This window comes from Erpetoichthys calabaricus, chromosome 5 (assembly GCF_900747795.2).
Source record: "Erpetoichthys calabaricus chromosome 5, fErpCal1.3, whole genome shotgun sequence".
In the NCBI taxonomy this organism is placed as follows: domain Eukaryota; kingdom Metazoa; phylum Chordata; class Cladistia; order Polypteriformes; family Polypteridae; genus Erpetoichthys; species Erpetoichthys calabaricus.
In genome coordinates this window covers 238,811,053-238,838,504 of record NC_041398.2, presented here as the reverse complement: position 1 = coordinate 238,838,504, position 27,452 = coordinate 238,811,053, and the positions used below count along the sequence as shown (strand labels likewise).

General features: G+C 42.6%; 1 protein-coding gene across 1 annotated transcript in view; it reads left to right on the top strand.

The window, feature by feature from the left end:
- The first annotated feature begins 2,979 nt into the window (after window positions 1-2,979).
- The window catches only part of fhdc1 (FH2 domain containing 1), a 97,939-nt gene continuing 73,466 nt past the window's right edge, over window positions 2,980-27,452 (top strand). The window contains exon 1 of the mRNA XM_028802686.2: window positions 2,980-3,182. The gene's annotated coding sequence lies outside the window, so the exon portion shown is untranslated. The remainder of the gene's footprint in view (window positions 3,183-27,452) is intronic.

Below are 27,452 nucleotides of genomic sequence, written 5' to 3'. Positions count from 1 at the left end.
GAGGAGTGGTGGTACCAGAGAGGCGAAGAAGTGTTTAGTGCTTGTGTTGTTTCGGGACTGTGTTGTGCTGGTGAAGAAAATAAAAAGTTTATTTATTTTTACACGTGCCTCCGTGTCAGTCTGTGCCGGTTCAGGCACAATATAGCGCCTCTGTTACACCCTCTATAAAAGCTTCCTGACCCCTGTGTCTTCTGTCAAATGTTGTGATTTTGACCTTGTTGCCAGCAAACTGGAACCTATGACCAGTATACAGGGAGGCTCCCCAACCCTTAATCTGTTTCATTTGATTTATTTTATCACAAGACTAAAAAAAAAAAAAAACAGGAAAAGGCACATGACAAAAAAAAATAAAATAAAATTGATTTATAAAATCTGCCGTTTCTATGCAATTCACCTTTTATGAACCGCAATCACCTTCTAAATGTGCATGCATGAACATCGCCCTGAAACATCCATATATGGTGTATGCTAATCGACTTGTAGGACTTCATTGGCTGGTAGAGTAGCCACTCCCACCTGAATCGTCAAGATCCCGCCTCCTGCATGTGCTCCACAACTGAAAGCACAAGATCATGCACAGCTTTATAGTGCCTCCTCTCCTTAGTGTCCGGGCAAGGCATAAGATGCCAGCCTCTGAGTGGATAGCCACTACCACCTGGCACATGTAATGATGTGTATGGCATGACATCTGCTTAGAATTCCAAGAGCTAAACTGAGAAGAAGTGGTGAGGCGGCCTTCTGCTGTTCTTCTTCTTTCGGCCGCTCCCATTAGGGGTTGTCACAGGGGATCATCTTCTTCCATATCTTTCTGTCCTCATCATCTTGTTCTGTTACACCCATCACCTGCATGTCCTCTCTCACCACATCCATAAACCTTCTCTTAGGCCTTCCTCTTCTCCTCTTCCCTGGCAGCTCTATCCTTAGCATCCTTCTCCCAATATACTCAGCATCTCTCCTCTGCACATGTCCAAACCAACACAATCTCGCCTCTCTGACTTTGTCTCCCAACCGTCCAACTTGAGCTGACCCTCTAATGTCCTCATTTCTAGTCCTGTCCATCCTCGTCACACCCAGGGCAAATCTTAGCATCTTTAACTCTGCCACCTCCAGCTCTGTCTCCTGTGCCACCGTCTCCAGCCCATATAACATAGCTGGTCTCACTACCATCCTGTAGACCTTCCCTTTCATTCTTGATGATATCCGTCTGTCACAAATCACTCCTGACACTCTTCTCCACCCACTCCACCCTGCCTGCACTCTCTTCTTCACTTCTCTTCCACAATCCTCGTTACTCTGTACTGTTGATCCCAAGTATTTAAACTTATCCACATTCGCCAACTCTATTCCCCTCATCCTCACCATTCCACTGACCTCCCTCTCATTCACACACATGTATTCTGTCTTGGTGGTCCTACTGACCTTCATTCCTCTCCTCTCATATCTCCACCTCTCCAGGGTCTCCTCAACCTGCTCCCTACTATCACTACAGATCACAATGTCATCAGCAAACATCACAGGCCACGGGGACTCCTGTCTAATCTCATCTGTCAACCTGTCCATCACCTCTTATATAGTCCCTTTGTAAACTTTTAATATAGTACCTTTCATTTCTATCTATTATAGAGTGCCTTTTATCTGTTATGTATATCTTTCATTTCTTTTATTATATAGTGCCTTTTCTTTCTATATATCTGTTATATAGTGCCTTTGTAACCTTTTATATTGTGTATTTTATTTCTGTTTATTATATACTGCCTTTCCTTTCTATGTATCTTTTATATAATGCCTTTGTATCCCTTCTATACAGGGCCTTTCAGTTATATCTGTTACATAGTGCCTTTTTATCTATTATTTAGCACCTTTCATATCCTTAATTATATAGTGCCCTTTCTTTCTATATATCTATTATATACGTAGTGCCTGTGTATATTTTTATATAGTGAATTTTATTTCTATGGTATAGAGCCTTTCCTTTCTATATATCTATTACGTAGTGTCTTTGTATCCTTTTTATCTAGTGCCTTTCATTTCTATTCATTATATAGTGCATTTGTATTATTTTTATATAGTGCCTTTTCTTTCATTATATCTATTATATGTTGCCTTTGTAACCCTTTCATATTGTTAATTTTATTTCTGTCTATTATATAGTGCCTTTCCTTTCTTCCATCCAGCCATCCATTTTCCAACCCGCTGAATCCGAACACAGGGTCACGGGGGTCTGCTGGAGCCAATCCCAGCCAACACAGGGCACAAGGCAGGAACCAATCCCGGGTAGGGTGCCAACCCACCGCAGCTTCCTTTCTTTATATCTATTATATACTGTCTTTGTATGATGTTTATATAGTGCCTTCCATTTCTATCCATTCTAATTTTTATATAGTGCCTTCCATTTCTATCTATTCTATAGTGTCTTTATCTATTTCTTTTTTAGCGCCTTTCATATCTTTTATTATATAGTGCCATTGGCGATTCCAGCTCACCTGCTTTCAATGTGGCGTTGTTACGCCTCCCCACGTGCACGTCTTCCAGTTCAAAGACGTATCGCTTAAGACGCCTGGCGGCTCTGGACTGACCTCGCTCGGATGTGCCCAGTAATGGCCTGGTGTCCCGTCCAGGTTGGGTTCCCGCCTTGTTATGTAAAGCCCCAGCACCCAACTGTCCCGCATAGTAAAACTGAGTTCACGAGTGTGTCGCTGTGCTGAGTGCGAAGTCGGCCCATCTGTCTATTAAAGACAAAGGAGCTCTTGCCTGTCTTCCCAGCAGTTTCGTTAACGTACAATCTACCGATCGTAAAATAAGTGTAAAGACATTAAGCTTTCGGTTTTGTGTGTATGTGTGTGTGGGTTGGGGGTCCTGTCCTGTGCTCCTCCTGTCCCCACGGAGTCGTAACAGCCCGTGCTATTCACAAGACAACTTTGGAGAGCGAGCGAGTGAAGACAGGCGTCCGTCTGTGCGCTTGCGCCGTTTTAGGCGCTCATCGGGTGGGGTCCTCGTCCGGAGCACCTGTACATTTGCGCAGGCGTAGTGCGACGCTGGATCTGTCGTTACTGGTCCGGTGGTGCCGCTGCGCAGACGTCGCTTGGGTGGCCGTCGCTCTTGGAGGTGAACGCAGAACAAGCTGGCATTTTGGATTTCGCTCTTCGCCTGTCGATCCGCTCCCTCATACGCTTATGGCACATGTAAGTTGATTGGAGGCGTCGCTTTTGTTTCGCCGTACAAAGCGGGTCAGCACAGCTGGATTGGTTTTTGTGGGTCCTCTGGGTCGCACTTCGAATCCATCACTGGGAGTGACAGGCAGTGCTTCTGTTTATGTCTGTGTGTGTGTGCGCATGTATGTCTTGGATGTATCTTGTTCCAAGATAAGCGGACTCCACAGCCGTTTGAATATTACGGGCTGCATTTTCATACAGCTGCAGATGACTGCTGAATACATCCCGATGAGAACGAGATAAGGTTCGCTCGAAGTGAGAAAGGCGAACACCTCCTTCCGTGCTTTATCCACCTTTGGACACGGACGGGTGGAAGAGGAGACCGCAAGGAAGTGCGAAAGAGTCACTCAGTTGGAGAAGAGGTTAGTTATATAGGCGGAGGAGACGTGAAAGTCCCGATCGGGTAAGGCTGAGGGTTCACGTCCAAGTGACACGGGGACTGCCGGCGATGGCCAGCCACGGGAACTGCGGCTTCGCTTTTACATCCGTCACCCAGAGAGTTTGCAGACAGAAAGGGGGCGCATCCACTTGTCGCTTGATTCATTCTGACCACAAGGGGTGCGGGTGCCCCACAAAACTAAGACAAGTGTGCCTGTGTTTAAGATGCCGCCGATCCGAGCAACCTGTGGCGTTCCGTCCTCGGCTACATGACTGGCATGGAAACGGCAGCCCGGAGCTACAGCGTCGCTTCTTCTTCAGTGACAGACAATTAGCAAAACGGTGCAAACAATAACGAGAATTAAAACTGTAATACGATGGGTAAATAATCCACTGTACACCAAACAGGCGTCTGATGGGTGGGACGCGTCCGCGCCTTCCTCAAAGGTGCCTTTCAGCGCTTTATGCCAATGTGTGCTCTGAGGGTGGCGGGCACAAATCACACGACGTTCAGAAGCGAAAGGGCCACACGCAGAATGCCCATCATCATCATCATTATCATTGTCAAGTCATACTTGTTATTATTAGACTTACCTGATATCGAACGCACACTTTTAAACGCGCTTAATACCATCAGCACGGTGCTGCTCGGGGAGGCTGCGGACCCCGCGCGACTGCAAAATTCGAATCACTGAGTACGGGACGTTAACGTCGCACTGGCAAGAATTGCCTGACTGGATGCAAAATATCGGCCACCTTTTATGTTTCAGGTGGTAAATATGTTTTAAACATTTTAGGTATAGATGTGCCACGAACTTTTTGTTTTTTACCTTTGAATTTTCCAAAGTAGTTGCTTTGCAATGTTAGTTGATAGACCCGCTGGTGCTGGTGGTGTGCCGATTAGTGGAGCAGAAGGATGTGGAACAGGATAAGGGATGGGGGGAATTGGGCAATGCGGTCACGTGATGGGAGTTTGTGTATGAAGCACCGGTGTGTGTGTGTGTGAGAGAGAGAGAGAGAGAGAAGCATAGGTGTGTGTGTGTGTGTGTGTGTGTGTGTGTGTGTGCGCAGTGAAAGCGACATCTGGGACAGAAGGGAATGTGCGAATACACGAGTGGAGCTGTCGTGACATCTGTCTATCACATAGTGCCTTTCATCTATCTATCTATCTATCTATCTATCTATCTATCTATCTATCTATCTATCTATCTATCTATCTATCATATAGTGCCTTTCATATCTATCTATCTATCTATCTATCTATCTATCTATCTATCTATCTATCTATCTATCTATCTATCTATCATATAGTGCCTTTCATATCTATCTATCTATCTATCTATCTATCTATCTATCTATCTATCTATCTATCTATCTATCATATAGTGCCTTTCATATCTATCTATCTATCTAATTGACTCAGGAGGTTGAGCTAATTTTAAATTGATAACATATATTAAGAATGTAGGCGGAGTACAAAACACAGTGGGAAGGGTCATTTACTCTTTATATATGGAAATTATTGGTGTTTGTTAAACATGATTTTGGTTTATTTCTGAAATTCTCAAGGAATTGTTTTTGAGCTTGTGTACAAAGTATAGGGCATGTACTGTGGCAGTAATGGTGAAGTAATGTATGGGCAGAAGTAAGTAAACAGTTGTGTGTATGTGATAGGCTGAGTTTATTCTTGTATAATTATTTATTAAATATTGTGTTATTTATTTGTATTACATGTCCTTATTTGTCTTTTTCTTCTTCTTAAAGATATTGAGTTAATAAAGCTATTGTAATGATCATAACCTACATGTCTTTTTCCATACGAACAAATTTAAACCTACTATTGCCCACCCTGTATGTATGTGTGTATGTATATATATATATATATATATATATATATATATATATATATATATATATATATATATATATATATATATATATATATATAAAATATATATTAGATATTAGATATTGTCTGAACACGGTGTAGGAGGTGTGTACTGGGGTAGTAATGGTGGTGATTAATTATATGTGTGGGGACAAGATGTGTGAATCATGAAATTTATTTTAGGAAAGGGAAAAATGTTTATTTATGTGTATATTGTTAGGAACACAGTTCACTTTATAGCATGTGTTAAATGATTACATTGAAGTTTTATATTTGTCTTGCTATTCTATTGAATAAAGACTAATGAAAAAATTCATCTAATTTGGAAAACAACAAGAAATAAAGCGAAGAGTAAGTCAACTACTGATACATTACTGATGTTTAAGGTTTTATTTAAAAGCAGAGTAACAGTAGAATATTGTGAACGTTTTGATGGCGCTGATATTTTTAAATGTATATGGGGTGTTGGGGAAGTGCATGTGCTGTTTATTTGGAATTAATTATGTGGTTTTTGCTTAGTGTCTTTCTTTGTTTTTGGTTTATATTTTTATGATGAGCTTCAGTTCTGTTTTCTGTGTTTAATTTGATGTTTAACTGTTGTTACTGTTTTTTTGCTTAATAAAGAATTAAAAAAATAAAAATATACATTATCTATCTATCTATCTATCTATCTATCTATCTATCTATCTATCTATCTATCTATCTATCTATCTATCTATCTATCTATCTATCTGTATTATATAGTGCCTTTCACACTATCTATCTATCTATCTATCTATCTATCTATCTATCTATCTATCTATCTATCTATCTATCTATCTATCTATCTGTATTATATAGTGCCTTTGACGTCTGCTGATCTGTTGCTCTACAGCAGTAGTTGACACTGATTCCTGATTTTTTCCTGTCTGTCTGTCTGTCTGTCTGTCTGTCTGTCTGTCTGTCTGTCTGTCTGTCTGTCTCTAATGACTGAGCTCACTGTGTAAGACCCTTTATAGTTGAACGCCTTGCTGCTTGTCCGGTGGTCGGACTCTGTGATTGGTGACATGGCGGGTGCTCTTTGGCCAGCGCAGTTCTCTCCTTATTATTTTCCACTTATCAGGGTTTGTTTCTTGGAGTGTCTGTTGAGTCTGCAGGTCACTTTTATTGCCCTTTAATTCCAGAGTTTCTTTAGCAGTCTGTTGCTGCCATTCTATGTTTCTCAAGCCCAGTGCTCCCCCCACCTCGGCTCAGTCCACCTGCTATGCCCCCCCCCCCCCCCCACCTCAGCACCCCAGGTGTGAGTCTATACAGCGGTGCACCTGTTTCTTACAGTGGCAGGTGTCTTTATCTCTGGGAGCACCGCCTGCCTTTCTGATTCACTTTCAGCGAGTGCCACAGCTGACCTCTCATCTTACATAACGCTGCGCTGCCCACCATTAACCAGCTCTTTGAAGTGCCTTCCTGTGGAGAGGAGAGCAGAGGCTGGGATGGGGCACCCGGGCAATTACAGGGCTTATGGTCGTCCCTCAGAGCCGCTTCTGTGAGAAACGTTTTGTTGTAATGAACGAGGAGGAGTTCAGCGAATCCATTCAGTGAGGTTTTCTAAAGTCTTTCACATTTTCTTGATGTTGGACCTGCTGGCACCATTCCCAGCTGGCAGCCGTGGCACACGTCTCCTAAATGAATCCCAGGTTCACACACATTTCTCACCCCCCTGGGATTGTTCACACCTTCGTCCTTACAGACCCCGCGTTTCCCAAGTTCAAGTTCAGGTTGATCACCAGGTGTTCTCAGTACATTGAAATGTTTACCTGTGTGTCTCCTCAAGACAGCTGACAACAACTCTGAATTAGCGTAAACCGCCATAATCCGGGGTGCTCATAAGAAATGTCATGACAGACTTCACAAGGTAGAGGTGCATAATAAATAAAAACAGTTGGATCAAATATTTAGTTATGTGATTCAATTTAAATATTCTCAGTTGTAAGTGAAATTTGTCATTGTCACCTTCTGATAGAGTCCATAGTGGGCTAGAGGCCAAGTACAGCACCAAAGTTAGGGTCACCTTCATAATCACTGACCATGATGTAGTTTAATATGATACCCCACATGCTTATGTTTGAAAACTGTCATTTTTAACCTTCTGGAAGAGTCTCTAAGAGGGTTAGAGGTTAGCTGTGCTGAGATGGGTTGAAATCTAAGTAATCAACGTAGACCTCAATGTTAATGTTTGCAATGTGTATGCATGTCTGTCTTGTGCCATGGGATTGGTAAAAGCAGTGCTAATGTTTGTGAATCGCCATCTGTTAGAATGACAAATACAATAAATGAATATATATATATATATCTGTTATTTGCCATATGGTGTGAGATTCAAAAAATCAGTGCTAATGTTTGTGATGTGCCACCTGTTGGAATAATAAGTGCAATACATTTTTATTATTTAAAAATGTTTGCAGTGCTCTATTTGTTGGAATGACAAATGCAATGCATATGTATATCTGTTATATGCCATTTGGTATGAGATTCGTAAAAGCAGTGCTAATGTTTCTGATGCACCATCTGTTGGAATGACAAATGCAATGCGCAGTATATATATATATATATAAATGTTATATGCCATTTGGTATGGAATTCATAAACGAAGTGTTAGTGATTGTGATGTGCCACCTGTTGGAATAATAAATGCAATGCATTCTTTTTATTAAAATGTTGTGCACTATCTGTTGTAGTCACAAATGCAATGCATATGTATATGTGTTATATGCCATTTGGTGTGAGATTCATAAAAGCAGTGGTAAAGTTTGTTATGCACCTTCTGTTGGAATGAAAAAATGTAATGCATATGTCTCTGTTATATGCCATTTGGTATGGGATTTGTAAAAGCAGTGCTAATGTTTGTGATGCACCATCTGTTGGAATGACAAATGCATTGCATATATATATATATATATATATATATATATATATATATATATATATATACATTTTTTTTTTCATTGCCTTCATAGTCTGAGTCTCAACGACCTGAATTGTGTGGGTGGTTACCTACCAGGTAATGCTTGTGGTTGGTCTGCCATTCGGCAAACATCCGCCACTGTGCCCTCTTTCAGTTGTTATATGCCATATATATAATTTTATGTCATTTGGTATGGGATTCATAAAAGAAACGTTAATGTTTGTGATTCGCTTTCTGTTGGAATGACAAATGCAATGCGTATGTATATGTGTTATATGCCATTTGGAATGGGATTTGTAAAAGCAGAGCTAATGTTTGTGATGCACCATCTGTTGGAATGACAAATGCAATGTATTGTATTTCTAAAAATGTTTGTGATGTGTCATCTTTTGGAATGACAGAGACACAGCACCAGGACAGATACACACACAGACACTTATGCTTTAATTAGAGTGGATTGGTGGGGAAGGGGGGTTGAGGTGGCATGCAGAACTTCATGGACTTCTGATCATTTTTGCTGAAGACACCCTATTGTTTTACTCTTTATCATAAGGGTGTAATGTTGTCCAAAATGGACAAAAAATGGTGGGTTTTCAGGGCTAGAGGGCAAACATATGAGAGAAAACCAAAAAAGCTTTACATCCATCCTGCATAACTAGACATCAAGACTAGTCGATTGGTGTATCATATGTGAGGGTTTTCTCATAGTGGTGAGTCAGGAAGCACCTGACAAGAAAAACTGCAGTGATTGCAAAGCGTTCAGATGTTATTCTCATGAACACTGACAAAAACGTACAAAGAATACAAAAAACTACATAGAATGCTACATATAAACTTATACCGAAGAAATATGCAAGCTCCGCCCCCCCCTTCACATTTACGATTTCTTCCTAATCTCATCCACTGCCAAAGCCAACTCACCAAAACTCACCTCTTCACTAGTAGAAGGTACTAGAATGGAGGTGAGCGGAGGGTCTTCTAAAACCGACTGGAATCACTGTTATGGTGGTGCTGCCCCCTGGTGGTTGTATCTGTCATGACATCTATGACCTACTGAATACTTCCATCCATTCATTTTCCAACCCGCTGAATCTGAACACAGGGTCACGGGGGTCTGCTGGAGCCAATCCCAGCCAACACAGGGCACAAGGCAGGGAACCAATCCTGGGCAGGGTGCCAACCCACCGCAGGACACACACAAACACACCCACACACCAAGCACACACTAGGGCCAATTTAGAATCGCCAATCCACCTAACCTGCATGTCTTTGGACTGTGGGAGGAAACCCACGCAGACACGGGGAGAACATGCAAACTCCACACAGGGAGGACCCGGGTCTCCTAACTGCGAGGCAGCAGCGCTACCACTGCGCCACCGTGCCACCCCCTACTGAATACTTCCTAAATGGTAATTGCTCTTTTCGAGACTCATCATTGTGTACAAGTAAAGGTCTCAGTCTTCTTTAAACAACTCATATGGTGATGTTACCCACTGCCTGCCAAACTCCAAAGCTTTAGCACACCAAAGTGCCATAGTAGAAAGTTTTAACCCAGGAAGCAAACAAGAACTCCTACCGGTTACTCACTAAGCTGTACCTAATAAAGTGGCCACTGGGTGGGTGCTGAACCCTGGCATTATGTGAGTGTAGACATCCCATCCAGGGCTGCTTTCCCCGACTCCCACAGTGATCACTAGGAAGAAACACATTAAGGAAATTAACGAATAGATTTTGGACGTCATGTTGGCATCATTTTTTTTTCCCCTGGCGTCATCAGCTCTGAGTTTGCCAGGTGCAGTGGGCTCCTCTCTTGGTTTTGGGTCATTTTTTTTATTCCAAAATGTCCAAACAGTTTGCATGTTGTCATCCTTTGGTTCAAGCTGGAATTGCATAGGAAGGAAGGAATGGAAAGCCAGCACAGGGCAGAGCGTCACTGTCATTGTCTGTGGCATCGCTTTGAGGATGGACCACCTGTGTCAATTGGTCCCAAATGTGTGTAGCGTCGTAAACTCATTTTGGAATTATTTGTAACCATTTTTGATTCACTTAGAACAGCACATATGTCACTCCAAGTGGGGACCCCCCCTCCCATATCACACAACCCCCAATGTAATATACGTATAATGGAGCAATCAAAACTCCGATGAGAGAAGCTTCATCCAGAACTTGTATTAAATATGAACAGCATTGTGAGGATGACCAAGACGCAGACCCAAACAGACAGCACTGCCGTTTATTTATTTATTTTTTCTCTGAATTTACTGTCGCAATCTTCTTTATTTATTTATCTGGTTTGTACAATGCTATATACTGTAATCCCCAGCTGTTCTTTCTTATATTCTGTAAGTGCCTTGAGCATGGGAAAGGCGCTATATAAATAAAATGTATTATTATTATTATTATTTGTTTCTGATTCAAGCCCCGTTTGGCCTCCTACACGTTCACGTGTTTCTTTTTCTTTCCATGCCCTGATCCCGCTCTAAAGGCAATGAGATAAAACAGTGTAACAGAAAGAGGGGACAACGATAAAGAGTTGGGGTGCCAAGATGGCAGCAAGATTCAAAAAAATGCACAAAAATTGGTAGCGTCGCCTCTTCATACACAAGTTCAGGACAAAACCGTCCCAAAATGGCGGAGCTTCCAGATTTGGGCCCTTCTGACAGGAAGAGGCGGGTCCAGGTGAACTGACACTGGAAGTGATGTCAGAGGTGTCCCAACTGTCAATCAGCCTTGTGTGCAGAGAGAGGAAGAGAGAGAGAGGCATTAGGACACAGCGCCAACCCTGGGGTGGCGGTAGAACTGCAGTCTCAAGGGTCCTTTAGCCGTCCCCTATGCCCAGGCGTGTGACAGCAGCCATTAATCAAACAGCATAGATCAGGGGTCTCAAACTCCGGTCCTGGAGGGCCGCAATGGCTGCAGGTTTTCATTCTTTTCTTAATTGGTGACCCGTTTTTGCTGCTAATTAACTCCTTTTCCATTCATTTTAATTGACTTGTTTTTTAAGATTTGTTCCCCTGAATTGCTTCATTTCTTTCCTTAAATGGCACCCAAACAGAAATGAAATGTGAAGTGAGTGAGCCAACAGAAGGCCAACTAAGTCAGGGCCTCAAACATCAAATTTCACTCCAACCAGTTGCTTAATGAGTCACTGAGTCTTGTCGTTAATTAAACTCGTTCTTTAATTCCATGGCTTGTTGCTGCTCTCATTGTACAATAGCAGACATTTCTGAAATTGTTGATGTTCTTTTTTCTAAGAGCGCTGGTCAATTGTTCTGAGGACCTGAGCAGATCAACACTCCTGAGACCTTCACCTTTCCTTTTTTTCAGATATTGTATGATGGACACCACTTTGCTAGTCATGTTGTGCCTCATTTTGTCTCTCTATTATAATAAAAAAATCCTGGGACAAGATGTGACTTTTTGAGAGAGACACTTTCACGTCCCGCGAGACTCGGCCATGTGCCAAGAGATTTACAATACAATACAATACAGTTTATTTCTGTATCGCCCAAAATCACACAAGAAGTGCCGCAATGGGCTTTAACAGGCCCTGCCTCTTGACAGCCCCCCAGCCTTGACTCTCTAAGAAGACAAGGAAAACTCCCAAAAAAAATCCTTGTAGGGAAAAAAATGGAAGAAACCTCAGGAAAGGCAGTTCAAAGAGAGACCCCTTTCCAGTTAGGATGGGAATGCAGTGGGTGTCAAAAAGAAGGGGGTCAACACAACACAATACAATGCACAGAACAGAACAAATCCTCAATTCAGTATAAAAATAAAAAGTACGGAGAAGAATTTAACAGTAGATGATATCACATAGGGCGGCACGGTGGCACAGTGGGTAGCGCTGCTGCCTTGCAGTAAGGAGACCCGGGTTTGCTTCCCGGGTCCTCCCTGCGTGGAGTTTGCATGTTCTCCCCGTGTCTGTGTGGGTTTCCTCCGGGTGCTCCGGTTTCCTCCCACAGTCCAAAGACATGCTGGTTAGGTGGATTGGCGATTGTAAATTGGCCCTAGTGTGTGCTTGGTGTGTTTGTGTGTGTCCTGCGGTGGGTTGGCACCCTGCCCAGGATTGGTTCCTGCCTTGTGCCCTGTGTTGGCTGGGATTGGCTCCAGCAGACCCCCGTGACCCTGTGTTCGGATTCAGCGGGTTGGAAAATGGATGGATGGATGGATGATATCACATAGGGCGGCACGGTGGTGCAGTGGGTAGCGCTGCTGCCTTGCAGTAAGGAGACCCGGGTTCGCTTCCCGGGTCCTCCCTGCGTGGAGTTTGCATGTTCTCCCCGTGTCTGCGTGGGTTTCCTCCCACAGTCCAAACACATGCAGGTTACTTGCATTGGCGATCCTAAATTGTCCGTGGTGAGTGGGTGAAACGTCATTAAAAATAAAAAAGGCTTTATTCTCCACAACAAGAAATAATGGTGAAGCTCCGAAGAGCACAATGACCAAATGGAGTTACCTAAAAACACAAAGTCCAAAAACAGAATCCCAAAAATCAGAACAGAACGTCAAAAAGGACAAAGAAATCACCATAAGCAACAAGAGCACTCAAGTCACCAAAGCCCCAAAATGAACCACCAGGAGCTGTGGGAGACCCTCTGGATTTATAGAACGGGAGGGCAGTTCCTGGTAGTGACTGGCAGGTGTCCCCACCTCTTTTTTGGAGGACCACCCATAGAACACACGGGGCATATACTGTATATGCAGACACAATCAGGAAACAAAGAAAAATGCAAGTACCGTGTATACTCGCGTTTACGTTCTCTCGCGGATGAGTCGGGGCTTGATTTTATCGTATAATTTCTGGTATTTTATAATGTCGGTCGTATAAGTCGAATGCGGAAAACTCACGCTATTGGTCCAAGGGATTATGATATGCTAACGCCCACCTGAGAGAGTCGCCACGGGGTACACGGCCTTTATTTCTATATATTGTGCCTTCGTGACCACACGGTAAGACCCAAACTATTCTGAAGTGACGTTTGCACTGATTTGTGTTTTTTGTGTCTCACCCCCTCATACACCTTTATCGTAAGAGCATCCCTTATCTACGATGGAGCGTTCAATCAGAAGAAAATATGAAGCTCGTTTTAAATGAAAAGTCGTTGAAGTGGCAAAAGAAATCAGTAACTGCACTGCTGCAAGAAAATTCAATGTGTCTGAGAAACTGATGAGAGATTGGAGGAGGCGAGAAGATGGAAAAAAATAAATAAATAAGCGTCGTATTTTTGAGCAGGCGTACAAGTCAGGATCTGATTTTATGATCGAAGTTTTGGGTTTCATCTGGGTGGTAATCGAGTCAAGACAGATGGTGACGTGAAGAAAGCGGTTGCACGAATGGTTACGAGGACAAGTCCAAACCTTTTATTCTGCTGGCAGGTGGTGCAAGTGCATTGAGAAGGGTGGAGACCACTTTGAGAAATGACATGATCAGTTTTGTGAAGGTTTGTTCCATTTCCTGATCAATCCCATTCTCTAACTTTAGCTTGACTTCCTCTCGTAGCTTGGGCAGATATGATGGTGCTGAACCCTCAGTGTTTGATATGGCCTGTGCTATTCATCGTAATAGCCATAATGTCATTACATGTGCCAGTAGATAGATGCCCTTCCTGGACCCTCAGAACGCAGAGGAGAGGCGCGTGATCTTGTACCCACAGTTGCAGAGCACGGCCAGATGCTCTTGAATGCAGGAGGTGGGGGTCCCGATACATCAGTATGTCTAGCAGGATTGACTACTGCAATGCGGTGTTCACTGGATGTTCAAACTGTTCTCTATACAGCCTCCAGTTAATCCAAAATGCTGCGGCAAGAATTATTACAAGAACAAGAAAATACGAACACATAACTCCAGTTCTTAAATCCTTACACTGGCTCCCGGTTAAGTTTAGGGCATTTTTCAAAATCCTGCTTTTAACATATAAAGCATTAAATGGCCGAGGTCCGGCTTACTTGTCTGAACTTATCATGACTACCAAACCTGAGCACACATTAAGATCTCAAGATGCCGGTCTGCTTATGATTCCAAGGATTAATAAAATAACAGTGGGAGGTCGAGCTTTTAGTTACAGGACCCCACTAATCTGTGGACTGGTCTGCCTGCTACTATAAGAGATGCCCCTTCGGTCTCAGCTTTCAAATCCCGGCTGAAGACTCACTACTTCAGTTTAGCACACCCTGACTAGAGCTGCTGATCAACTGTACAGACTGCATCTCTGTTGTCAGTCATTAGCACTAAAACATAACAAATATGACAGTTATAATTTGTTACTAACCCTCACCTATTCTGTTCTCTTCTCGGTACTCAAATGTGGCACTTGGTGCCACAGCCCACCTGCCAAGTTATAAAGCCTTAAATGGCTGAGGTCCAGCTTACATCTGTTAACTTATCATGACTTACAAACCTGAGCGCACATTAAGATCTCAAGATGCTGGTCTGCATATGGTTCCAAGGATTAATAAAATAACAATGAGAGGTCGAGCTTTTAGTTACAGGGCCCCTAAACTGTGGACTGGTCTGCCTGCTACTATAAGAGATGCCCCTTCGGTCTCAGCTTTTAAATCCCGGCTGAAGACTCACTACTTCAGTTTAGCACACCCTGACTAGAGCTGCTGATTAATTGTACAGACTACATCTCTGTTGTTAGTCATTAGCACTAAAACATGAGTAACATGATAGTTATAACTTGATACTAACCCTCACCTATTCTGTTTCTCTTCTCGGTACTCAAATGTGGCACTTGGTGCCATGGCCCACCTGCCAAGTTGTTTTGCCTGCCTAAAGTAAAGTCATCTCTGATGGAGGATTGCAGGAATTGTGGGGTAGAGGGGTCCTTTCATCAGATTGGCTGGCCCAGCACTGGCCAATGGGGGAGGCGGCTTGATGGCCGAAGTCTCCAGGACTCTAAACAAATCCAAATCATATTATGGGATATCATCTACTGTTGAATTCTGCTTCATACTTGTAATATTTTTGTTTTTATATTGTATTGAGGATTACTTGTGTTTTGTTCTGTGTATTTTATTGACCCCCTTCTTTTTGACACCCACTGCACGCCCATCCTACCTGGAAAGGGGTCTCTCTTTGAACTGCCTTTCCTGTGGTTTCTTCCATTTTTTCCGTACAAGGGAGTTTTTCCTCGTCTTCTTAGAGAGTCAAGGCTGGGGGGCTGTCAAGAGGCAGGACCTGTTAAAGCCCATTGAGGCACTTCTTGTGTGATTTTGGGCTCTACAAAAATAAATTGTATTGTATTGTATCAGGGTGGGATGCTGCTGTACCACCCAATAAAGTTCTGCAGCATCGTGAGTGCACATGTATCTGTTCGATTAGCATACTTCATATATGGATTCTTCGGTGTCCGGTCGACGCACATATTTTTAAAAGGTGATTGTTTTATGAAGGGTAAATTGTGTAGAAATGTGCATACGGCAGGTTTAATAAATCTGTTTTTGTTTCTGGTGTGCGCATTTTCCTGTTTTTTTGGACTTCACTCTCAAATCCATGCAAAGTTTTATAAATGGCCCCTTTTCATCCATTCTGCTTTTGCCTCTCCTAAGGAGACATCCATCCATCCATCCATCCATTTTCCAACCCGCTGAATCCGAACACAGGGTCACGGGGGTCTGCTGGAGCCAATCCCAGCCAACACAGGGCACATGGCAGGAAGCAATCCTGAGCAGGGTGCCAACCCACCGCAGCTAAGGAGACATAACTATAAGAATTGCACAGAGCTTCACATAAAGGCAGCGGACTCATTGGTCACAATGTTTTAGGTCTTTTTCAAGTCATTGCTATTTTATTTTGGATTAATTCAAGCATGTATCGTAAATCATGTGAAGAATGGCGAGATCTCATCTTTCTTGGAACAGTAATAGCAGGTCAGGTGTGCCAGGGCACAATCTGCTGCCAACCCTTAGACTTTGGACTCGTCCCTTCTCTTTTGCTAATGCTGTAAACTCTTCTGTACTTTCCAGTCCAGGGCAGTGGCTACCATAGCAGACCTGGGGCTGTTTGTAGTAATCGACTCACAGCTGCTAGGTGGACATTTCTCCTGTTGTTGAGTAAGTCGTCACATATTATACTGTAATTTATTTAGTCTTGTTTGTGTGAAAAAGATAAAAAGAATGTGAGACTTCATTCACGTCATTACCATTGCCCCCCTCCTCCCACTGCCCACGCCACCCCTCCTGCTCGACTCCTTCAGACCAAAGGGTAAAACCTCGAGATCAGCACTGAGTCTGTCACCTCGAGAGAAAACTCCGCACTTCCAGAAGTTCATGACGGCCTTGCTGAATATGGAGCAGCCACTGGCAAGGATAAGATTCAGAAATGACGCACACAAAAACCAATGTGGCGTATTAGTGTTCCTCTTAGTGAAAACCTCTGTGTGTTAAGAGGGTCACCGCTTTCTCCAGACCTTTGAAAACAGAATTTACGTTTCTGTTGTATTTTCACAACTGTGCTGTTTGAGATGAGTAGCCTTTCTGATGCTGTCATGCACTGTCAAGCAGTAGCTCACACAAAACTAATATCTGTTTTAAGACAGCAGCCTTCTCCTCAGGCACACTTCAGATGTGGTGCCTTCTCGGTGCTGTCCTCTCTGTCTGAGTTATCAGTGCTCAGGCTCAAGGTCACCATTATGGGCATGTTCAGAGATAACCTTGAAACTCCTACTGGCATGTTTGCTCAGAATAGTGACAGTGCTGCAATACCAACAAGAAGACATGCAAATAAATATGAATAAATAAGTAAATACTGCGAAATGAATAGCCTCGACACACAAAAAAAGATTTGGGGCAGCCACCCGTGTACTTGACCTTGGCTGCAGAAAGGCAAAGTTTTCAGTACAATAGAGTACAGAGTTGAGACGAAACAGAACTGAACAGTGGAGGGAGGAAGTCAGGTTTTATAGGGAGGTCAGAGGAAGTGACGTCGTCCTCGGGGACGGGACCGGAAGTGACGTCTTCGGACTCAGGCAGAATTTTCTCTGTCTGGTCTGCGGGGATAAAATAAGAAGGTTTAGTGACACCCCACCACCCCCAACCCTGGCGTGGAATTCTCTTCTTTTGGTCCCTGTAGCTGGCACCCATGCACACGTGTGTGACGATACGTAAACAGTACATATAACGTATGATGACTTCTTAGCTGGATAAGTAAGCACTGTGTGAGATAGATAGATGTGAAAGGTGTTATATAATGTGTGTGTAATGTTATCTATCTATCTATCTATCTATCTATCTATCTATCTATCTATCTATCTATCTATCTATCTATCTATCTATCTATCTATCCATCCATCTTCTAACCCGCTGAATCCGAACACAGGGTCACGGGGGTCTGCTGGAGCCAATCCCAGCCAACACAGGGCACAAGGCAGGAACCATTCCTGGGCAGGGTGCCAACCCACCGCAGGACACACACAAACACACCCACACACCAGTCACACACTAGGGCCAATTTAGAATCGCCAATCCACCTAACCAGCATGTCTTTGGACTGTGGGAGGAAACCGGAGCGCCCGGAGGAAACCCACGCAGACACGGGGAGAACATGCAAACTCCACGCAGGGAGGACCCGGGAAGCGAACCACAGGTCCCCAGGTCTCCCAACTGCGAGGCAGCAGCGCTACCCACTGCGCCACCTTGCGGCCCTCTATCTATTATACAGTGCCTTTATATCTACTGTATCTATCCATCTATCTATCTATCTGAAACTGGAATTCACTTACTACCACCTCATTGGAGACATACAGACCTTCTGTGATTTATGGGTGCTGGGGGGGTTTGTGTTTTGTTGAGAGGGAGAAGTTGGTGACTGGGTGCTGACTTCTTTAAATGTCCTTCAAAGTATTTAAATGCTGGATGGTTGAAAGCGCAGAACAGAAGACGTCCTGGGGAATACAGTGCTGTGTGTATAATGGAGAGTGATGTACGGAGTAGGAGACGAGTATAGGGGGAGTAATGGAACAGTACACTGATTATGAAATGTGTATTTATTATGGACAATTATTAATATTTATGTGTAGATTAGGAGGCATGTACAGGGGAGTAGTGGTATAATCAACAAATTGTGATTTACTTATTTATTATAAACAATTCTGTAACTTTATGTGTGGAGTAGGAGGCGTGTACAGGGCAACAGTAGTGGAGTAATGCAACATATTTATTAACTGCATATTACTGCTGTATTAATGTTTTTTGTTATTGTGCAAAAAAAAGTTTATTTTAAAATAAAAAAAAAATTAATTATCTATCTATTAATGTGTGGAGTAGGAGGAGTGTAAAGGGGGAGTAGTGGGGGTCTGATGTATGACTCTTTTGTTTATTCTGAAATTTGGCTTTTTGTCATTTGACTGTGTATATTGTTATGTTACTGTTTCTTATGTTCACAATAAAGGTTGTTTTAATATTAAAAAAATTATCTATCTATCTATCTATCTATCTATCTATCTATCTATCTATCTATCTATCTATCTATCTATCTATCTATCTATCTATATTCCATTTTCTATCTATCTATCTATCTATCTATCTATCTATCTATCTATCTATCTATCTATCTATCTATCTATCTATCTATCTATCTATATTCCATTTTCTATCTATCTATCTATCTATCTATCTATCTATCTATCTATCTATCTATCTATCTATCTATCTATCTATCTATCTATCTATCTATCTATCTATCTATCCCATAGTGCCTTTCATTTCTATCTATCTATCCCATAGTGCCTTTCATTTCTATCTATCTATCTATCTATGAGACTTGCCATCAGAGGTGTGTACTCCAGCACATCAGAAGGCTCCTAAGCCTGCTGTTTGCGTTGCCTTCCATTTGCAAGTTAAATGACTTGCTGTGCAGGAGGAGGACAAGCCCAGGTGTCTCTCGCAGTACAAACAAAGAGACTCATGAATATTGATGACACTTCACATTGTGAGCTTTGAGTATTTTTATGTTCTTTTTCAGAATTGTGTGTATGTGAGAAATGAAGGATGAATGCTTGAAATCTTTCACGTGTGCTTGGGTGTGTTTGTGTTGATGGCGTGTGTGTGCACAGGTGCCCGTTCAGATGTAAATATGTTAATGTGTGCCTACCTGTAATTGTGCCCGTAGGCAAATGATATGCTTATGTCTGTGTGAGTGCTTGTGGTTGATGGGCTGATGTGTACAGGTGTTTGTGTAATGGATATGTTTGTGCAGGTACTTGTTTTCTGTATGTGTGCTTCTGTGTGCTGTGTGTTGTGTTTATGGGGTGCATATCTGTGTGTGCCCTAATATGTGTAGATGTTTGTGCTCGTCTGTGTTCTGTGTATATACATACATGATTGATCTTTCAATGTTTATTATTAGTGAGCTTTTGGAACATTAACAGTATGTACAGGTGGTAGTGGATGTGTGTATGGTGTGCTTCAGTGTGTGATTATGCAAGTGCTGTCTATGTATATGTTGTGTACAGGAGGTCCAGGGTGTAACAGCCAGTGTCAATGCTCTTTAAAGTGTGTATTTGTGGGTGTTTGTGGGTGTGTGATTGTTTGTCCTACACTTGCATTTTTGGCATGAATACTTTGGTGGGGCCATCCCAGAATTCTCCTTTATGTGTGCAGATGTCTCTAAAATTCACACAAACCTGCTAATGACTAGCAGATTATGCAAGTTTATGCACCTTTCATGTTACAAAAAATCAATCAAACAAATGAAAGACATAACAGCGCCAGAAAAAGTCCAAGGAGGAGCGACTCGGCTGATTCAGGGCTGAGGAGTATGAGCTTTAAGGAGAGACTGATGGAGTTGGACCTTTTTAGTTTAAGCAAGCAGACATTAAGAGGAGACCTGAGTGAAATGTTTAAAATTATGAAGGGAATTAGTCCAGTGGATCAAGACGGTGACTGTTAAAATGAGTTCGAGAACACGGGGACACAGCTGGAAACCTGTGAAGGGGAAATTTCACACAAACATTAGGAAGTTAATCTTCACACAGAGAACCACAGATACCTGGAATGAGTGACCAAGTAGTGTGGTGGAGAGTCAGACATCAGAGACCCGGACATCTCCACTTGATGTGATTTTGAACAGTCTTGGTGAACTGCCTGTTGTTGTCACCAGTTTTTCTGGTTCCAGTGCCGGTGCCTGGTGTTGTCTCAAATGGCATCACGTCATTGAGGTACCCTCTGACACCATCATCTTCTGACGAAATACAGGCACAGAGATTAAAAAGCAAAGTAAAAGTGAGAACCTCACAACCACCCACTGCTCCGGATCCTCATCTGGCTATGAACAGCCTAAACTGAAACAACAACACCTCAGGATTAGGAGGAAATGGCTTTGACGTGACAAAGGACAAGCCACAATCACACCGACAGGACTCACACAAGGCACGACTCAAACCGCACACTGAGCGCAGGGTGGGCAGCACTGACCACCTCAACGTGAGGCCAGTAAACAACTGGAACAATGATCATCAACATCCAGCCATTTAAACCAAAGAAGAGCATCAGACTGCTGGCTTCTCTTCCACAAAGAAGCACCAGGAGGACACGTAGGCTTTCTCGCTGGCTTTTTTCAAATTTAGTTCAATACTCCTCAGTGGTGGATAAAAACGGAGATGCAGAGTCATGTCTTGTAAATGATACCCTCTTAAATGGGATCTTCTCTTCTCTTTTTCGTTAATTACTGTGGCTACGTTTCAGATGCCAAATAGTCTTAGACCTTTCGGACCTCGTCACTGGTGTGTGACACGTGAGCTCAACCAGGAAAAACATGAGATTTAAAACCAACAAAACCAACAACAACATTTCTTTCTATGGCACGTTTTCATACAAATGATGTAACTCAAAGTGCTTTACAAGATAAAATAAAAATCACGTTTGGCAATAATAAGTAACCAAGAATAAAGTAAGGTCAGATGGGCAGGGAGGACAGAAAAAACAAAAACAAAATCTGCAGGGGTTCTGAGGCCTCGAGACCACCCAGACCCCACTGGGCACTCTACCTCACATAATTGATCTCAATCAGTCCTCATGGCTTTCAGGCTTCACGTGTTAGAATTAGATGATGAGGGTCATGTGGACCTTCGATCCATCAATGGAGGGACTGCATGGCACCCTGATCAGGTGGTGATGGCACAGAATGGCACCTCATCTATCTATCATTATATAGTGCCATTCATATCTATCTATCTATCTATCTATCTATCTATCTATCTATCTATCTATCTATCTATCTATCTATCTATCTATCTATCTATCTATCTATCTATCTATCTATCTATCTATTAGCCTGGCGAATTTCCATCGTTCAGCTATTCCAGATTTTAGTTGCATAACAGCAGAAGGCTGCCTCACCACTTCTTTTAAATTTAGCTCTTTGAACAACAGGTGGTCCTCATATTCATACGGGTGATGACCATCAACGCCCATTGCTAAACTGGGCAGTTCAGTGTGCACATGCACACACAAACACATCGGGGTAAAGAGGACACTGCAGGGCCAATTGGTCCAAATACGCTGGCAATACCTGGCACAAAGGCATTCTCACAGACTACAAGAAGCAGGATTTTTCTAGTTAAGCAATTTCGCTGAGCATATGATAGGAAATTCTTCTTCTTCTTCTTCTTTTTAGTCTTCATCTTTTCCCACTTCTATGTGAGGTCAATGTGCTTGATCAGCCTTCTCCAAACAGCTCGGTCCTGCACCTCCTCACCAGTCAAGCCCTTTTTGTTTATACAACCCCTTTGCTTTGGCCTCTCTCACTTTTGCTTCCCCTGGACTTCCATTCCCATCACTCTTTTGCCCACCTATTCATTGTCTCTCCTCATCACACGGCCTCCTTTCCTGTAATAATAATAATAATTCATTACATTTATATAGAGCTTTTCTCAGTACTCAAAGCGCTATCCACACAGGGAGGAACCGGGAAGCAAACCCACAATCTTCCACAGTCTCCTTACTGCAAAGCAGCAGCACTACCACTGCGCCACCGCCTTAGCCATCTCTCCCACTTTTGTTGTACACTTGATTGTCTCATTTCTTATTCTGTCCTTTTTTATATCTCCACACATCCATCTCCATATTCTCATTTCTGTCACATCCAACTTCTTCTACTGAACTCCCTTTATTGCCCACCATATCTCAGCTCCAACCATCATTGCTGGCCTTACCACTGTCTTACAAACCTTACCTTTAACCTTTGCTTTAATTCTTCTAACACATAATACTCCAGATGCCTTCTTCCAGTTGTTTTATCCACACTGCGCTCTATGGGCTATCTCTGCATTTAGTTTTCCATGTTGGTCTACCACTGATCCTAGGTATTTAAAGTGATCCGCTATTCTCAATAGCTCTCTTTGCAGGCTAACTTCTGAATCCTTATCTTCATTAAACCTCAAATATTCTGTCTTCTTCTTCCCATTTATATTCAGTCCTCTATCTTCCAAAGCCCTTCTCCATTCTTCCAGCTTTCTCTCCACTTTCTGGTGCCACACAACACAATGTCATCTGTAAACAGCCTGCACCGGGGGGACTGATCTTTAATCCCACAAAGCATATGATAAGAAGCAGGAAAATAAATTTGCCTAAGAAGACAAAGCTGATGGTTGCTCTAAACATTTTAATAATAAGCTAAATGACTAAGTCAAACTTATCACTTACGGTATTTTGCACAACATCTCCCACTGGTTCTGAATGCAGACACATCACTGGTATCCTCCTGAATTTGCTTGTCGAGGTACAGTGGAACCTCGGTTCACGAGATTAATCCGTTCCAGAAAGTCACTCGTGCTCAGAAATTTTTTGTATTACAAATCAAATTTTCCCATAAGGAATAATGCAAATTTAATGAATCCATTCTGCAACCCAGAACTTTTGATAAGACATTGTATATAGTGGCAGGTACCCCTTTACTCTTGACCAGAGCCGGACCTGACGCTTACAATCAGCGGGAGCTTCCCCAGTGGCCTTCTATCTATCTATCTATCTATCTATCTATCTATCTATCTATCTATCTATCTATCTATCTATCTATCTATCTATCTATCTATCTATCTATCTATCTATCTATCTATCTATCTATCTATCTATCTATCTATCTATCTACACTGTAAAAAATGTTTTGTTGGATCAACCTAAATAAATTACTTCACAAGGTAACAAGCAATTTAATTGATTTCTTTCAAAATTTAAAAAGTATTTGAGTAAACTTAATTCATTTGAGTATTTAGCTCAAACCAAATGTCTTTAAAAACTCAAATTAACTGTGGTGGGCTGGCGCCCTACCCGGGGTTTGTTTCCTGCTTTGCGCCCTGTGTTGGCTGGGATTGGCTCCAGCAGACCCCCGTCACCCTGTAGTTAGGATATAGCAGGTTGGATAATGGATGGATGAACTCAAATTAAAATTATGTCCATTATTGTATTCACTGTAATGCCAACTTAAATTCTATATATATAGTCACAAACTCGAGGCAGAGTCATATAAAGGTTTGGGGCAGCCACCCGTATAATTTGGCTTCCTGGCTGCAAAGTTGCTTTTCAAAATAATACAGCACTGATGTGCACAAAACCGAGTCCAAACAGAACTGTGGGAATAGGGAAAAGGTGGAGGCTTTTAAAGGGGGAGACAGGAAGTGAAGTCAAAGGGGTCGGGCTCATGTAGGTCTTCTGCCATTGGTGTGAGCCCGGACGTGACATCACAGGGGTCGGAGACGGCAAGGTCTCCAAAGCGATTTTTTGTTTTAGACTAAATAGAAGAAGTTACATTAAGCAACAGCAAGGTTTTTCAATTTGAAGTAAAGCAAAAAATTACGTTAGGTGAACAAACATATTAATATAGTTCATTACAACTACTAAAATTATCTTAAATCAAAAAGAGCCTTTTTTCTCTTTTTTTTTATCTTTGATAACTGCAGAAAGTCAGATGCTCAGTTTTATGTCTGATCTGAAGGACAGTGCCATTTTTATAGCATAGCGTCCCTATCTCTGCACTGGTGCATTAGGACCCACATTCAGACCACAGGGTACCACACCAACACCTCTCCCAGCAGCAAGTACTGACTGGGCACGGACATTTTTACCTATATTAATATGACAAATATTACTGAACCAAATTTACTTTTGACATACTTGAGCACACATACCTTCACATATTATGAAACTCTTTTACACATAGACAGATCAGGTAATTTATCATTAACTTTATGATGTTATATATCACAATATCTATAATAACTAAAGTCATGGTATTCTCAGTACAAGCTGTTGTGCTGGAATCTTTGTCTATGAAGGCTGACAATTTCTATATACTGTATATGAGAGACGGCCGGCAGCTCAACCCTGCCGGGATGCCCCTGAGATTGAAAGACAGGGAAGGCAGCTTTTGTAGGACATTGCCTCCTCCAAAACACTAGATGGCAGCTTCCCTGAACTGCAGCGGTGCCCTGGATTCCCTCAGGGCACTATGGGACTTGGAGTTCGGCAACACAGCCCTGCTGGGAGCCACCAGGGGAAGATTTTTAGGAGAACAAATTCTTACCTAGCCTGGAAGTGTTAATGGATTATGACAATGTAAACCCCAAAGCATTTCCGGGCTGATTTTAAGAACTTTAATTCTCGGTCTGACCCGAAAGTGCTGGCAAGTCAAATGGACGGAAGAGTAGAAGCACTTCCAGGTCAAGAATGAACATAAAGGACTGCTGAAGACCCAGCATGCGAGCCAGAGTCGGGAGGAGGTGGACAACACTTGCTGGGAGGTGTGGAGGAGAGTATCTCTATCTATCTATCTATCTATCTATCTATCTATCTATCTATCTATCTATCTATCTATCTATCTATCTATCTATCTATCTATCTATCTATCTATCTATCTATCTATCTATCTATCTATCTATCTATCTATCTATCTATCATATAGTGCCTTTCAAATCTATCTATCTATCTATCTATCTATCTATCTATCTATCTATCTATCTATCTATCTATCTATCTATCTATCTATCTATCTATCTATCTATCTATCTATCTATCTATCTATCTATCTATCTATCTATCTATCTATCTATCATACTCAGATCCCCCTCCACTCTCAAATCCTCAATGCAATGATTCTAGAAAGAGCACAGACTACATGGTCGGTGCAGATTAAGGTCAGAATCGGTGTCCATTTTTTAAGAGTCCCGACTGCATCATTTCATTTGATGAGCTCCTGACTCCCCAGGCTGCCTAAGGGCCAAATCTTCTTCCAACAAGCAAGACGCACAGCTTAAGTGGCACCAAGCCGAGCCCTCTGGCAAGTACAAACAAAGGCGGGTGTCTTGGAGGCGGAGGTGAGAACGGACTGTAGAGGGAGAGTCCCTAATGTTCAGCACCATCTGTGCACAGCGTTGGCATCTGTCTGGAGAGCTGGCGCCTTTACCGCCTCTGCGTGTGTGTATTTAATGCCAAACAGCTTATGAATAACTTGACCACGGCCTTTTCTCATGCAGGTTAAGTAATGCTTCTTCTTTGAATATTCAGCCCAGTATGATGATGACGTTATAGGAAATAAGAATGAGACTTAGTTATATTAGCACCTTTGTTATCTGTTGTCTGGGGGGGGGGGTTCCAGTTTTATATAATTTCCCCACTGCTGAATAACTTTCTAAAAATATGTGTCAAGGGTTTACAGTATATCTCTTTCACTAACCTCCTAAAGAACTCTATGATAAATATTATATGGTGATGGTGATTTGTTTGATTTCAGCCTATTTAATCTGAGCAGCACTTCTCTATCTACAATTTCCAAATCTCTCCTTAGTAGTCCCTGTTACCACTGGGAGGTCGAGAATCGAAGTCAAAACAACGAAGCTAACCTTCCTTCTAGGAAAGACAATCGAACTGAAATGACACGGCGAGTTTTGTCACAGTTTACAGCTGATTACTGTCCTCTACCCCTCAATTTCAACAAAAGTTGACATCCGCCCTGAAAGAGATGGGCACGACCATCAGCAGTGTGTCTGTCTGTGGAGAGAGTAACGACCTCGTCGAGAGATTTACTTACCTCGGCAGTGACATTCATGTCTCTGGTGACTCTTCCTGTGATGTCAGTAGATGGATTGGGAGAGCATGGTGGGGTCATGAGGTGACTGGATAGGGTGTGTGGCGCTCCTGATATCTGTAAAAGGATGAAGGTCTAAGTCTTTCGAGTCCTGGTGCTTCCTGTCTTGCTATATGGTTGTGAGACATGGACGCTATCCGGTGACCTGAGATGAAGACTGGACTCCTTCAGTACTGTGTCTCTTTTGAGAATCCTTGACTACCGCTGGTTTGACTTTGTGTTGCTCATGGAGCCCCAAATGAGGCACATTTCCTGCATTGTGAAGGAGCGGCAGGTACAGCAGTACGGCCATGTGGGACGATTCCCTGAGGGTCACTCGGCTAATTGTTGAGGACTCGAGCAGCTGGACCAGGCCAAGGGGATGCACACGTTACACCTGGCTGCGGCAGATCATTTCCAGAGGGTGGGACTAGGCTGTGTGTCTGCCTAGGGGGATGCCAACTGGGATCCAGAGCTGGTTTGTCATGTGTTGGGTGTGGCAATGTGCTGTACCAGTGCAGGCTTCCCAACCTGACCTGACCTCACCTGACGAGGCAAGGTCAAAAATGCATGCAGGGATCATTACTAAAAAGACAAATCAATCTTTTGCCAAGCTCAAAATGCTAAATACGACTCAAAATCAGAGGACAAAGAGAAGTATTAGAAGAACTGTTAGAAGAAACAATAACAAGAAACATGGATGACTAAATGGCATATAAATACAACCACTTATAGGGTCACCCTGATAATGTCACATGACACACGTTCTTGGGGAATTCTGGGAAGATACCTCCGCAAAAATCTCAAAATGGCACCGTGTGTCGAATTTAAGATGGCATCACGGAAAGATGGTAAAAGTGTGTGGCTTCCTCAGAAAATGATATAGAACAAAATACACTTTAAAAATCAATTCCTTGCCTTTCGATTGGATAGTTGCCAAGATGCCCAAAAACCTGCCCAGAAAACCAGCAAAAA